A 12103-nucleotide genomic window follows, 5' to 3' on the forward strand; every position below is an offset into this window, starting at 1 on the left:
ACCCAGTTATCGTTGCCGACTGCCGGACAATTTTGTATTCTACTCTTTATGTCAATATCGTATATTATTTGCTGAAAATATATTATGTCTCTGAGAAACAAATTTAGCTCTAGAAACTACTCCGTCCATACTGTCTGCCTGAAAAAGGGGGGGGGGGGGGGGTAAGTGCGCGCACCTGCGGGCGTTGACTATAGTCTTGAGCGGATTTAAGTTATATCAAGGCGCTGGTGTTTCTTTCGTCTCTGGTCAGACAAACCAGAGAGAAAATGAACTCTTTTGAAGTATAGTAAAATAACTTCTCGATCTTAATAGATAGAGTAACTCAACGTAAAGTGTACAAGTATAGGCAATGTAGGTCTTGTGTCAATAACCACACAATATACATCTGTTCCGAAACACACTAGTATCGATCAACGTTTAACATGGCCTCTCAGTCTCAAGCGGCAAATCGAAAGGGCAAAATTTCAATTCCGAATTGCTAAAGAAGCAATAAACTTATAATAAATATATACACGTATATACAATATAATTGTACACATTTAAATTTTGAATGAAAATGTAAAAATTGACTTACAAATTAACATTAATATAGCTGTAACCAATAACAGGGATCGAGAGTAAAATTGTACATGTTTATAACCTCCTTCAGCTGGCAGCCAGCAGCAGTTAGGGCTATTTGCTATTATTAGCAAACAGCTGATCGCATGGCGTAACGAGACCTTTGTGACCTAGGCACAGAGAGGAAATAAAAACTGCATTAAAGAAATTAGACTTGATAAAACAAGAGAAGAGGAAACCTGGTATACGTTACAAGAAGGTAAGTGATAATATTTAATACAGTGATTTTATATTGGAATTATGCATGTACTGGATTCGTAATTGGTGTTTCACACACAGCTACACCACGATGATAAACACATCACGCTGTTGCTCATTACATGTATTCTAGTGTGAAAATGAGCACCCTTTTACAGGTCGGGTGATTATGTACATTATGTATGTCCAGCGTTTTACCTTTTATTTTTAGGCCATAATTGTTAAAATCCAAAATGGTTTTTGATCAGGAAGCGATCCGCTGCCGTTTATCATAGTGTTTGACTTTGACCTCTGTTGTTACATAATTTGTCTCCTTTTTCACAGTAAAACTAAAACTAACCCAGTCAGTTTTATTTTGTGTTTGTTTAGATTTTTCATTGTCTTCATAATGACTACTGAGATGAGTTGTCATAGTTCCATTCCTTTAAAGTATTATGCTTCTGCTGCGGCTTGGGGGAATTAAATTGCCCCCAATGCGCCCTCTGTTCCGAGAACCAGTCTAGAAAATGAGTAAACATAAAATGGAGGATATAAATAGTTGTTCGAAATTACACGCAAGCTTCATCGCGCAGCATGAACATCATTTTCTAAACTTGAGCAAAATTAAATGTTTTTAAAAGAGTTCTTCCGTAAAGTAAGAAAGTCCTCTAATTACTTAGCTTAAGTAGGTCAGTTGTGAGAACTCGACAACGTTAATATGTTGGGTGTTTTGTTTTATCGGTTGTTATTCTTAGCGGTAATTATAAAATACACTGAAAAAACAGAAATACACAAGTATTTACATGTTCTCTCTGTATATATCGGTTTCCACGCACAATGTATTATTTGTGTTTGTTTGAATAATAATATAAGCAAAATAAAATATGATTTATGTGATTTTGATACGAATTATTTACTTCTTTTCCTATTTATAGCACAATTCATGTAATGATGTCACTCGGTCGTACTTTTTTTGACAGACCTGAAACGTGACGAATCGTAGTAATACATAGAGTTTAAGGGAAAAGTATCGAAGTATCAAAAGTATTTGCTGACATTATATTATATATTTAGTAAAACTTTTAATGATATAATTTTTGACAAATAAATAACATTTAATTTAATTTTTGTTTAAAAGTTTTCCAAATATTTGGCAAATATATATATATATATATATATATATATATATATATATACTGGCTATGATGATATGACAGTTGATTATAAGGGTGTTAAGAAAGTCATCTTGGAAATATGTGAACAGGGAATAGTCTAAAATGTTTGAATAATTAAAAAAAAGCAAAATAATTTAAATTTATATGAATTATTTATTCTTTACTTGATTTGATATATATATGATAAACTGTGAATTGAAATACATACACAAAGTGAAAGTGAAATGTAACAAAGTACCAAAAGTGTATACGATAGTATTTATGCAAGAGTGAGATTAATATTGTGATCGTATCAAGCCACGATATATTATGATAGACAAAGACAACTCAGGTAAGCATTTTTGAGTATAAAAAAAACATGTATTATTCGACATTTGGCTTTAACTTGAGCAAGAAAACGGTTCAAAGGGATGACAATAAAGTGTGTGCAGTCAATTCGAAAATGAATTGAGCCGACTTTCACTGTCCGTTTCGAATTAAGCGACTTGCAAAAAAAAAGATTGTTTTCTTACCTTGAATAAGAAATGAGATCAAAGAGAGAACAATAATTGTGTGTGCAATGCAGTCAATTAGAACATTAATTAAGCGACTTGAAACAATATGAATTAAGCCGAATTACACCGTCCGTTCCGGAGATTAAATTCGTTCCGGAACGATCAGTCGTTATCATACTACCTGCGTTTTGGAACGATCAACCTGTCCAATAAAGTACGACCATTTGACGTGTGCTATAACTAGGAAAAAGTAAATAATTCGTATCAAAATCACATAAATCATATTTTATTTTGGTTTATATTATCATTCAAATAAAAACAAATAATAATTTTTGCATGGAAACCGATATATACAGAGAGAACTTGTAAGTACATGTGCATTTCGGTGTTTCTAGTAACCGCTTTTAGCACCTTATTGCTTATACCGTACGGAAGGAATACGAGTTATGTGCCGTTCCCAAGGACTCAATCAAGCAACCGTCTTAAGATGACACGAACGGGTATCGGACCCGTGACCCTGGAATTGCGAGTCCGACGCTCTTTCAGCTGAGCTATCGAGGTTCCCACCTACTACCTAGCTATTTTAGAGTTGATAGCTTACGCTTAGAAAAACAACATAATACATACATGCATACTTACATGTGTGATTTGGATTTTAAACGTACCTGTATAAAAAAAATTCAGTCATATTGCTACGACGTTTGCAGTGTGGCAGTTTATAGTGATACCTAGCACTGGGGCATCATACCGCAGGCATGTAGCATGATGTCCCACCCAGTCACATTATCCTGACACTAGGCCAACTAGTCCTAAACCTAACCTCTTAATGCTGAGTACCAAGCAGTGTAGCTGCTTGTACCACTTTTATAAAGTCTTTTGTATGTCTCTGCAATGGTTTGAACCAGCGACCTCCCTCATCTGTGGTGGACGCTCTAAACACTTGGCCACTGGAGCAGTCACATACATACATACATGCATACATACATACATACATACATACATACTTACCTACCTACCTATGAGATACAGCAATCGGAAAATTAGACCTGGTGTGCGATTGGGGGGGTGGAGCTGATGCATTGAAAGAAGGTCATGTTTAGACATGCATATGGTTTCCATTCAAAATATGAAGCAAATCTATGAGTAATATAGTCACAAGACACCTGCATGTGTGGTCCAAGATGAATAGCAGACCTCAAGATGCATTGACATAAATTTATGTGGTAATTTAAGTCTAGTTACTGCTGTTATCCATGGAAGGACACCATTTTGATGCATATAATATATATTTTAAGGAGTAAAGCGTTTTCATCCGCAAATGTTTACGCTAGAACCTCTCTCTCCCATTGTATTTAGACATGTATGGCAATCATAATTGCTTTGGCAAAGTAAGTCAGACAGTTGTTGTGATATGTAACCCAGTTTCCTGGTCACTGTTACATGTATGAACATGAAATTCCATGCATTCATTTATACTTGTCACTTATATGGACAAAAATAAAATTAATTGAGGTTGTAATGACATAAGTTTCTTCTTGAACTGGCTATGCTAATGTACAGGGGAAACAAACAGAAACTCAACAGAATTTGTATTGGTTAATTCTTTGGAGATAACTTCAAATTTATATTCAATCACAAGAGTGAAAGGAGAGTACAATGCTTCATTTGGTTTGAATTTACATTTCTTGCATTATTTCAGTCATGTCCTCTTTAGTACTTTGCAGAAGTACCAATTGTATCATTGCTGTATTCCTCGACCATGAAATGTCATTTCGATTCAGCATCTTAAATCTTTGAATGAAGATGATAAACATGAATCTATATATATGTACTTGGAATGTTTTATTAGTATCTGTGGTGGCACTCTTCTGTTTTGTATTTTGCATAGGATTAGAATTTTAAAAAGAAGAATTTTCCCGGCATTCCTTACAGTTCTACTGACTATTTAAAAAAGACCTTGTATATCTTAGGTATAGTTCAAAGAACCTTTAATTCCCTTTATTTTGGTGTATGATTGAAGGGTGTAATATGAGTTATAGAGTATACAGTTTAGCCTTTCTCCAGATGTTCACCTTTCAAAAAAGGGCTTGCTCCACTTGATCTTTTCACTTACAGAACTTCAGAGGTAAATTCTATAAAAAAGAGCCAATAACTTTATTTTAAATTTTATATATTTGGTAATTGATTCATTGCACTTTCAAAAAGCTGGCATTGTCTAGTCAAAAATCATTTTCCCTATTTTAATAGGTGCAAAAAATAGTGTACTTTAGACTAATTAAGACTGATTTTTTTAGCACAAGGGAGCAGTCATTGTAATTAGCAATGTGCTTAGATCAGGAGTGAGCAAACTATGGCCCGCAGGCCGCATGCGGCCCACCAAGGGCTTTCATGTGGCTCGCCAAGGGTTTTCATGCGACCTAGGAAAAAGTCATCATTCGCACTGACTCTGTTTATGTTACTCTGTTGATCAAATAAATGTGCTTCTTTTGAAGTTTAAGTTTTCAAATATTAACAACATATTAACAACTGAAAATTAATTATGATGTTATTTAGAAAAACCTTTTCTTTTTGCTATTTTAAATATTAATTATTTTACTTAATGAACTGTGCGGTATGCGGCACTTGCACTGGAAAGTTTGCCCATCTCTGGCTTAGATCATGTACAGTTTACAAAAGTACACTATCCAAAGAAATGTCAGCCGCATTATATTAATATAGCACAGAGGTATGCCAACATTCTCTCCACTCTGCATGTTTTAAATGCAAACAACTGCACCTTACATATGTCAGTCTCTCAAAAGTACATAATAACTGGTGAGCACCCCTTAAAAGGGAACATAGGTATTATTATTGTATGATTTAATTTTGATTGTATGGCTGAAACATTTAAGTTGCAAGCATCAAAACAGTCTTCTTTTGAATAATTCTCCTTTATTTTCCCCACAGAAGAGGATTTATTAGTGTCAGAGTCTCTAACAAGTCCAGCCCCCCCCCCCTTATAAAAAGTGAGCTATTTTAAAAATGCACGTAACATTTTGTCAGTATAGCAACCAGTCTTCTGCTGAAAGACAGGAACATGAAACAACCTTGAATTATTTCTGAGATGTCAACAAAAAACTTTACAGTTTGAAAAAAGATCCGACAGATGAGGTTCGTAAAGGTCGAAGGGTTAAATATCTGCCTATTGTTTAATATGGAAGAAGCAAATTTGCTTTGTCATCATTCATTTTTTAATTTCATTGCAAATGAAAAAAGAAACATTTTGCACTATACATTTCTTTTACTAAATGTAACAGTTTTAAATTCTACTTGACTTTATTCCTATATTCTAAGACTTCTAATGTCCCCATAATTAAAATTACTACTCACACAAACATGCTTCATGGCAAATTATGTTGTTATTGTAGGGTTTAATGCTATTTTTCAGCATACGATAGGCTATACATGGCGGCCAGTATTAATGGTGGAGGAAGAACCCGGGAAAAACCCCAGAAAGAACCACCGACCCACGAGAAGCTACTGGCAAGCTTTCTCACATACCCACATTGGCCGAATCCAAGACTCGAACCTACGCAGACAGAGGTGAGACACCAGTGATCCGTTACGGAGAGCGCTTTAGACCACTGGGCCACTCGGGGCCCCGGCAAATTATGTTAGCAAGAGCATATTGAGCATAATTAGCTTATTTTCATGCTTAACATCAATGACAATGTACCACTGTATTCAAAACATCATACATAATGAAAATTATAAAAAAAATAATTGCATACATATTTATATTTGTTTTGAGGTGGCACTTCACAGTTTCATGTTTTGCATGGGGTTAGAATTTTAAAGAAAAAGAATTTCCACAGCTTTCCAACCTGTTTATACTGGCTGTTTAAATAAGATCTTCCTGAACTTCATATGTAAGCTGTATAAAAAGAGAGCCGATAACTTTTCTTACATTTTATATATTTAGTAATTCATTCATGGTAATTGTATCAATGTGCTTGGAATGCTTTAACGGTATCAGTGTGCTTGACATGTTTTAATGGTATCAGTGTACTTGGCATGTTTCAATGGTATAAATGTGCTTGGAATGCTTAAATGGTATACATGTGCTTGGAATGCTTTAATGGTATCAGTGTGCTTGGCATGTTTTAATGGTATATATGTGCTTGGCATGTTTTAATGGTATCAGTGTACTTGGCATGTTTTAATGGTATCTGTGTGCTTGGCATGTTTTAATGATATCAGTGTACTTGGCATGTTTTAATGGTATAAATGTGTTTGGAATGCTTAAATGGTATATATGTACTTGGCATGTTTTAATGGTATCTGTGTGCTTGGATGCTTTAATGGTATCAGTGTGCTTGGCATGTTTTAATGGTATCAGTGTGCTTGGCATGTTTTCATGGTATAAATGTGCTTGGAATGCTTTAATGGTATATATGTGCTTGGAATGCTTTAATGTTATCAGTGTGCTTGGCATGTTTTAATGGTATAAATGTGCTAGGAATGCTTTAATGGTATATATGTGCATGGAATGCTTTAATGGTATATATGTGCTTGGAATGCTTTAATGTTATCAGTGTGCTTGGCATATTTTAATGGCATAAATGTGCTTGGAGTGCTTTAATGGTATATACGTGCTTGGAATGCTTTAATGGTATATATGTGCTTGGATGCTTTAATGGTATCAGTGTGCTTGGCATGTTTTAATGGTATAAATGTGCTTGGAATGCTTTAATGGTATATATGTACTTGGAATGCTTTAATGTTATCAGTGTGCTTGGCATGTTTTAATGGTATATATGTGCATGGAATGTTTTAATGGTATCAGTGTGTGCTTGGCTGCTTTAATGCTATCAGTGTGCTTGGAATGCTTTAATGGTATATATGTGCTTGGAATGCTTTAATGGTATCAGTGTGCTTGGCATGTTTTAATGGTATCAGTGTACTTGGCATGTTTCAATGGTATAAATGTGCTTGGAATGCTTTAATGGTATATATGTGCTTGGAATGCTTTGATGGTATATATGTGCTTGGATGCTTTAATGGTATCAGTGTGCTTGGCATTTTTTAATGGTATATATGTGCATGGAATGTTTTAATGGTATCAGTGTGTGCTTGGCTGCTTTAATGCTATCAGTGTGCTTGGAATGCTTTAATGGTATATATGTGCTTGGAATGCTTTAATGGTATCAGTGTGCTTGGCATGTTTTAATGGTATCAGTGTACTTGGCATGTTTCAATGGTATAAATGTGCTTGGAATGCTTTAATAGTGTATATGTGCTTGGAATGCTTTGATGGTATATATGTGCTTGGATGCTTTAATGGTATCAGTGTGCTTGGCATTTTTTAATGGTATCAGTGTGCTTGGAATGCTTTAATGGTATATATGTGCTTGGAATGCTTTAATGTTATCAGTGTGCTTGGCATGTTTTAATGGTATATATGTGCATGGAATGCTTTAATGGTATCAGTGTGTGCTTGGAATGCTTTAATGGTATATATATGCTTGGAATGCTTTAATGGTATATATGTGCTTGGAATGCTTTAATGGTATCAATGTGCTTGGGATGTTTTAATGGTATAAATGTGCTTGGAATGCTTTAATTGTATATATGTGCTTGGAATGCTTTGATGGCATATATGTGCTAGGAGGGATGCTTTAATGGTATCTATGTGATTGGAATGCTTTATTGGTATATATGTGCTAGGAGGGATGATTTAATGGTATCAGTGTGCTTGCATGCTTTAATGATATCTATCACTCTGTGTGATTGGAATGCTTTAATGGTATGTTTGTGTAAGGAGGGATGCTTTAATGGTATATGTGTGTTTGGGATGTTTTAATGGTATCAGTGTACTTGGGATACTGTAATGGTATCAATGTGCTTTGGATGATTTAATGTTATTAGTGTGCTTGTGATGTTGTAATGGTACCAGTGTACTTGGGATGTTGTAATGGTGCTAATGTGCTTGGGTTGTTTTAATGGTATCAGTGTGCTTGGGATGTTGTAATGGTGCTAATGTGCTTGGGATGTTTTGATGGTATCAGTGTGCTTGGGATGCTGTAATGGTGCTAATGTACTTGGGATGTTGTAATGGTGCTAATGTGCTTGGGATGTTTTAATGGTATAAATGTGCTTGGGATGTTTTAATGGTATCAGTACTCTTGGGTTGCTTTCATGGTATCAGAATTCTTGAGATGCTATAACGGTACCAATGTGCCTGGGATACTTTAATGGTATAAATGTGCTTGGGGTCTTTTAATAGTGTGTATGGTGGCGCTCTACACTTTGTATTTTGCATAGGGATATAATTTAAAAAATTAGGAATTTCCAGGGGTTTCTTCACAAGTTGTACTGGCTATTTAAAAAAAGACCTTGTATATCTTAGGTATAATTCAAATAATCTTTAATTCCCTTTAGTTTGGTGTATGATTGATGGGTGTAATATGGATTATAGAGTATACAGCATGGCCTTTCTCCATATGTACACCTTTCAAAAAAGTGCTAGCTTCACTTGTTCATTTTCACTTCCTGAACTTAAGAGGTAAACTATAAAAGAGTCGATAACTTTTTTCACATTTTATATATATGGTAATTCATTTATTGCACTTTAAGAAGCTGGTATTGTCTAGTCTGACAATACTCGTTTTTCCTATTTTAATAGATGCTTGGGATAGTGTCATTTAGACTAATTCAGGCTGGTTTTTTTGGCACGAGGGTCCAGTGTGTTTGGATCGTTTACAATTTCCAAAAGTACAGTATCCAAAGAAATGTCAGCCACATTACATTAAAGTAGCATAGAGGTATGCCAATATTCTCTCCACTCTGCATGTTTTAAATGCAAACAACTGCACCTTACATACGTCACTCTCAAAAGTACATAACTAAGTGAGCGCCCCCTGTACCATCGGGATGCTTTAATGGTACCTGTATCCTTGGAATACTTTAATAGCATCTATATTCTTGGGGTGTTTTAATAGTATCTATATCATTGGGATGCTTTAGTGGTATCTGTATCCTTGGGATATTTTACTAGTATCTATGCCCTTGGGATGCTTAAATAGAATCAATATCCTTGGGAAGCTTAAATAGAATCTATATCCTTGGGATGCTTTAATAGGATATATATATCCTTGTGATGTTTTAATGGTATCTATGTAATTCGGATGATTTAGGGGTCGCTCACAAGTTAGTGTGTACTTTTGAGAGAGTGACATATGTACGGTGAAGTTGTTTGCATTTGAAACATGCAGAGTGAAGAGAATGATGGCAAAAATTCCCTACTTTAATACGTGCTAAAGACAGTGTACTTTAGACTAATTCAGGCTGATTTTTTCTTTAGCACAAGGGAACAGTCATTTTAGTTAGCAGTGTGCTTAGGTCATGTTACAATTTCCAAAAGTACAGTATCCAAAGAAATGTCAGCCACATTACATCAAAGCAGCATGCCAACATTATCTCCACTTTGCATGTTCAAATGCAAACAACTTCACCTTACATACATCACTCTCTCGAAAGTACATTATAACAGGGGCTTGGAATGTTTTAATTTGTGTTTATGTCCTTGGGATGCTTTAATGGTATCTATGTCCTTGGGATGCTTTAATGGTATATATGTCCTTTGGATGCTTTAATGGTATATATGTACTAGGGATGCTTTAATGGTATATATGTACTAGGGATGCTTCAATGGTATATATGTACTAGGGAGGCTTCAGTGGTATATATGTACTGGGGATGCTTTGATGGTATATATGTGCTAGGGATGCTTTAATGGTATATATGTGCTAGGGATGCTTCAATGGTATATATGTACTTAGGAATGCTTCAATGGTATATATGTACTAGGGATGCTTTAATGGTATATATGTGCTAGGGATGCCACTCCTGATACGCTTTATAAAACATACAAAGAAGTAAGCTTGGGGCACACCTGATGTAATCAGTAAGGATTGATTTTTTTAATTTTAAATTGAGCTTAATCCTGAGGCTATGTCTCCAATGGGCTTATTGTGTTGATAAACGACGATAGGACAGGAAAATAAGAATTCCCAGAATATAATTTTGATATTGTCGAACACCCTCCAAATTAAAAGTCCCGGTGTTGAGGTAAAAATTGGATACCTTAAGGGATGACGAATGCTGGCAAACCTCTGTTAATAGAGCTGAACGATTGTCAGAAAATGTGCCCTACAGAAAAAAACGTTGAAATATTCTCATAAACTTGTCATTATTAGCAGTTTCCAAGAGGTACGTTCCCTGAGAGGCGAAATAGCGTTCGACGTAGCAAACTAGAGACAGCTGACTCGGATGGCTTTCGCACGTTGACCTCCTACGCAAGTAATCACACGAATATTAATACCCCTACTCCTACCTCGTGGACGGGGTACTAACATGAGCATATATGTGTCAGTAGAGCAAGCCGGGTGTGAATCACATCCGGCGCTCTTTTAGCCTAATATCAACAATTTGAACATATTCTTTGCATATAATGCAATAAATTGAGTAGTCCTCTTATTTAATACCGGAAGTATCGCAAATCATTATAGGAATAGTTTTAAAATCTCTTTTACATTTTTTATCCGATATTTTCGTTTAGATCGTCCGCCATATTAGTTCAAATAATGATTACTTCCGTTCTCAGCCTCGTTTGTTTGTGTGCCATATAAGGACAGTGAAGCCTTATTTGGAAACGTAAACAAATCGTAGTACAAATATGGCATGGTTTGAGTCAGAAATTATGTGCATTAAAAGTAAATACGGTTTATCGGCAACTTTGAAATTCCACCAAGAAGCCATTATTCGCCACTTGATTGATAATAACATAGGGTAGAATATCCAAATATGATCTTGCAAGCCTTGTATAGATAAAGGGTCACGGCGAGAGTCTCACGTTATTTGTCATGACGGACACGGTGAATCATAAGTTTAAAACGAATAAATTCAGCAAGTAATTACAAACGTACCTCTATGCATATTTTATGTGTTTGAGAAGATACTTTTGTGCCATCACGAGCCCTCGCTCGCTTATCATCAGAGAATTCCCCCGTCTGTTCTCGAGTTTCGGGTCTTTCAAATGTTCCATACCCACTTTCCTTGGACGATTTATTTAACGAGAGAAATTAATTTTTAATTTTTCTCGGAGCTAAATTCTGGCTCTCGTACTGACTAATTTCGCGCGTAGAATTCTAAAAAAACCCAACTGAATTCCGTCTGGGAACACACACATACACACTCGTTTAACTTAGCCAATCAGGATTACTTTCTCTTACTGCCAAAAACTTTTAACACTCCCATCAAAGTCAGAATCCTGTCTAATCCGCCTTTATGAATAACTATTCTGGAAAATATCATTTTATTAACCGATTTCAAATGGCCCAAGATTTCGCAAAAGTGTTGCACTGGTTTGTCTCAGCTCTGTCTTTTTCAGCTATTTGACATGATGCCATTAGTGACCTCTTCCATCTGTCTGGCCGTTATCGAACGGACTATAATTAAAATTCAATTCTTGCCGCAAACAGAGCATACCCATCCCTCACATTCAGCATTTTATTGCGAGCCTAGCCCATACGTCAGTTTTAATGTTTAGTTGTCACACAAACCTTGACAGAATGTCCTGTGAAATTATCTACGAAAATG

At 35.5% G+C, this 12103-nt stretch overlaps 1 protein-coding gene across 2 annotated transcripts in view; it reads left to right on the plus strand.

The window, feature by feature from the left end:
- The first annotated feature begins 676 nt into the window (after positions 1–676).
- The window catches only part of LOC149793318 (monocarboxylate transporter 14-like), a 72714-nt gene continuing 61287 nt past the window's right edge, over positions 677–12103 (plus strand). The window contains exon 1 of one of the 2 annotated variants that reach the window (XM_089967289.1): positions 677–817. The gene's annotated coding sequence lies outside the window, so the exon portion shown is untranslated. The remainder of the gene's footprint in view (positions 818–12103) is intronic. The other variant, XM_089967287.1, reaches the window with a different exon arrangement.

This window comes from Sinohyriopsis cumingii, chromosome 8, assembly GCF_028554795.1.
Source record: "Sinohyriopsis cumingii isolate HCF-2022 chromosome 8, ASM2855479v2, whole genome shotgun sequence".
In the NCBI taxonomy this organism is placed as follows: domain Eukaryota; kingdom Metazoa; phylum Mollusca; class Bivalvia; order Unionida; family Unionidae; genus Sinohyriopsis; species Sinohyriopsis cumingii.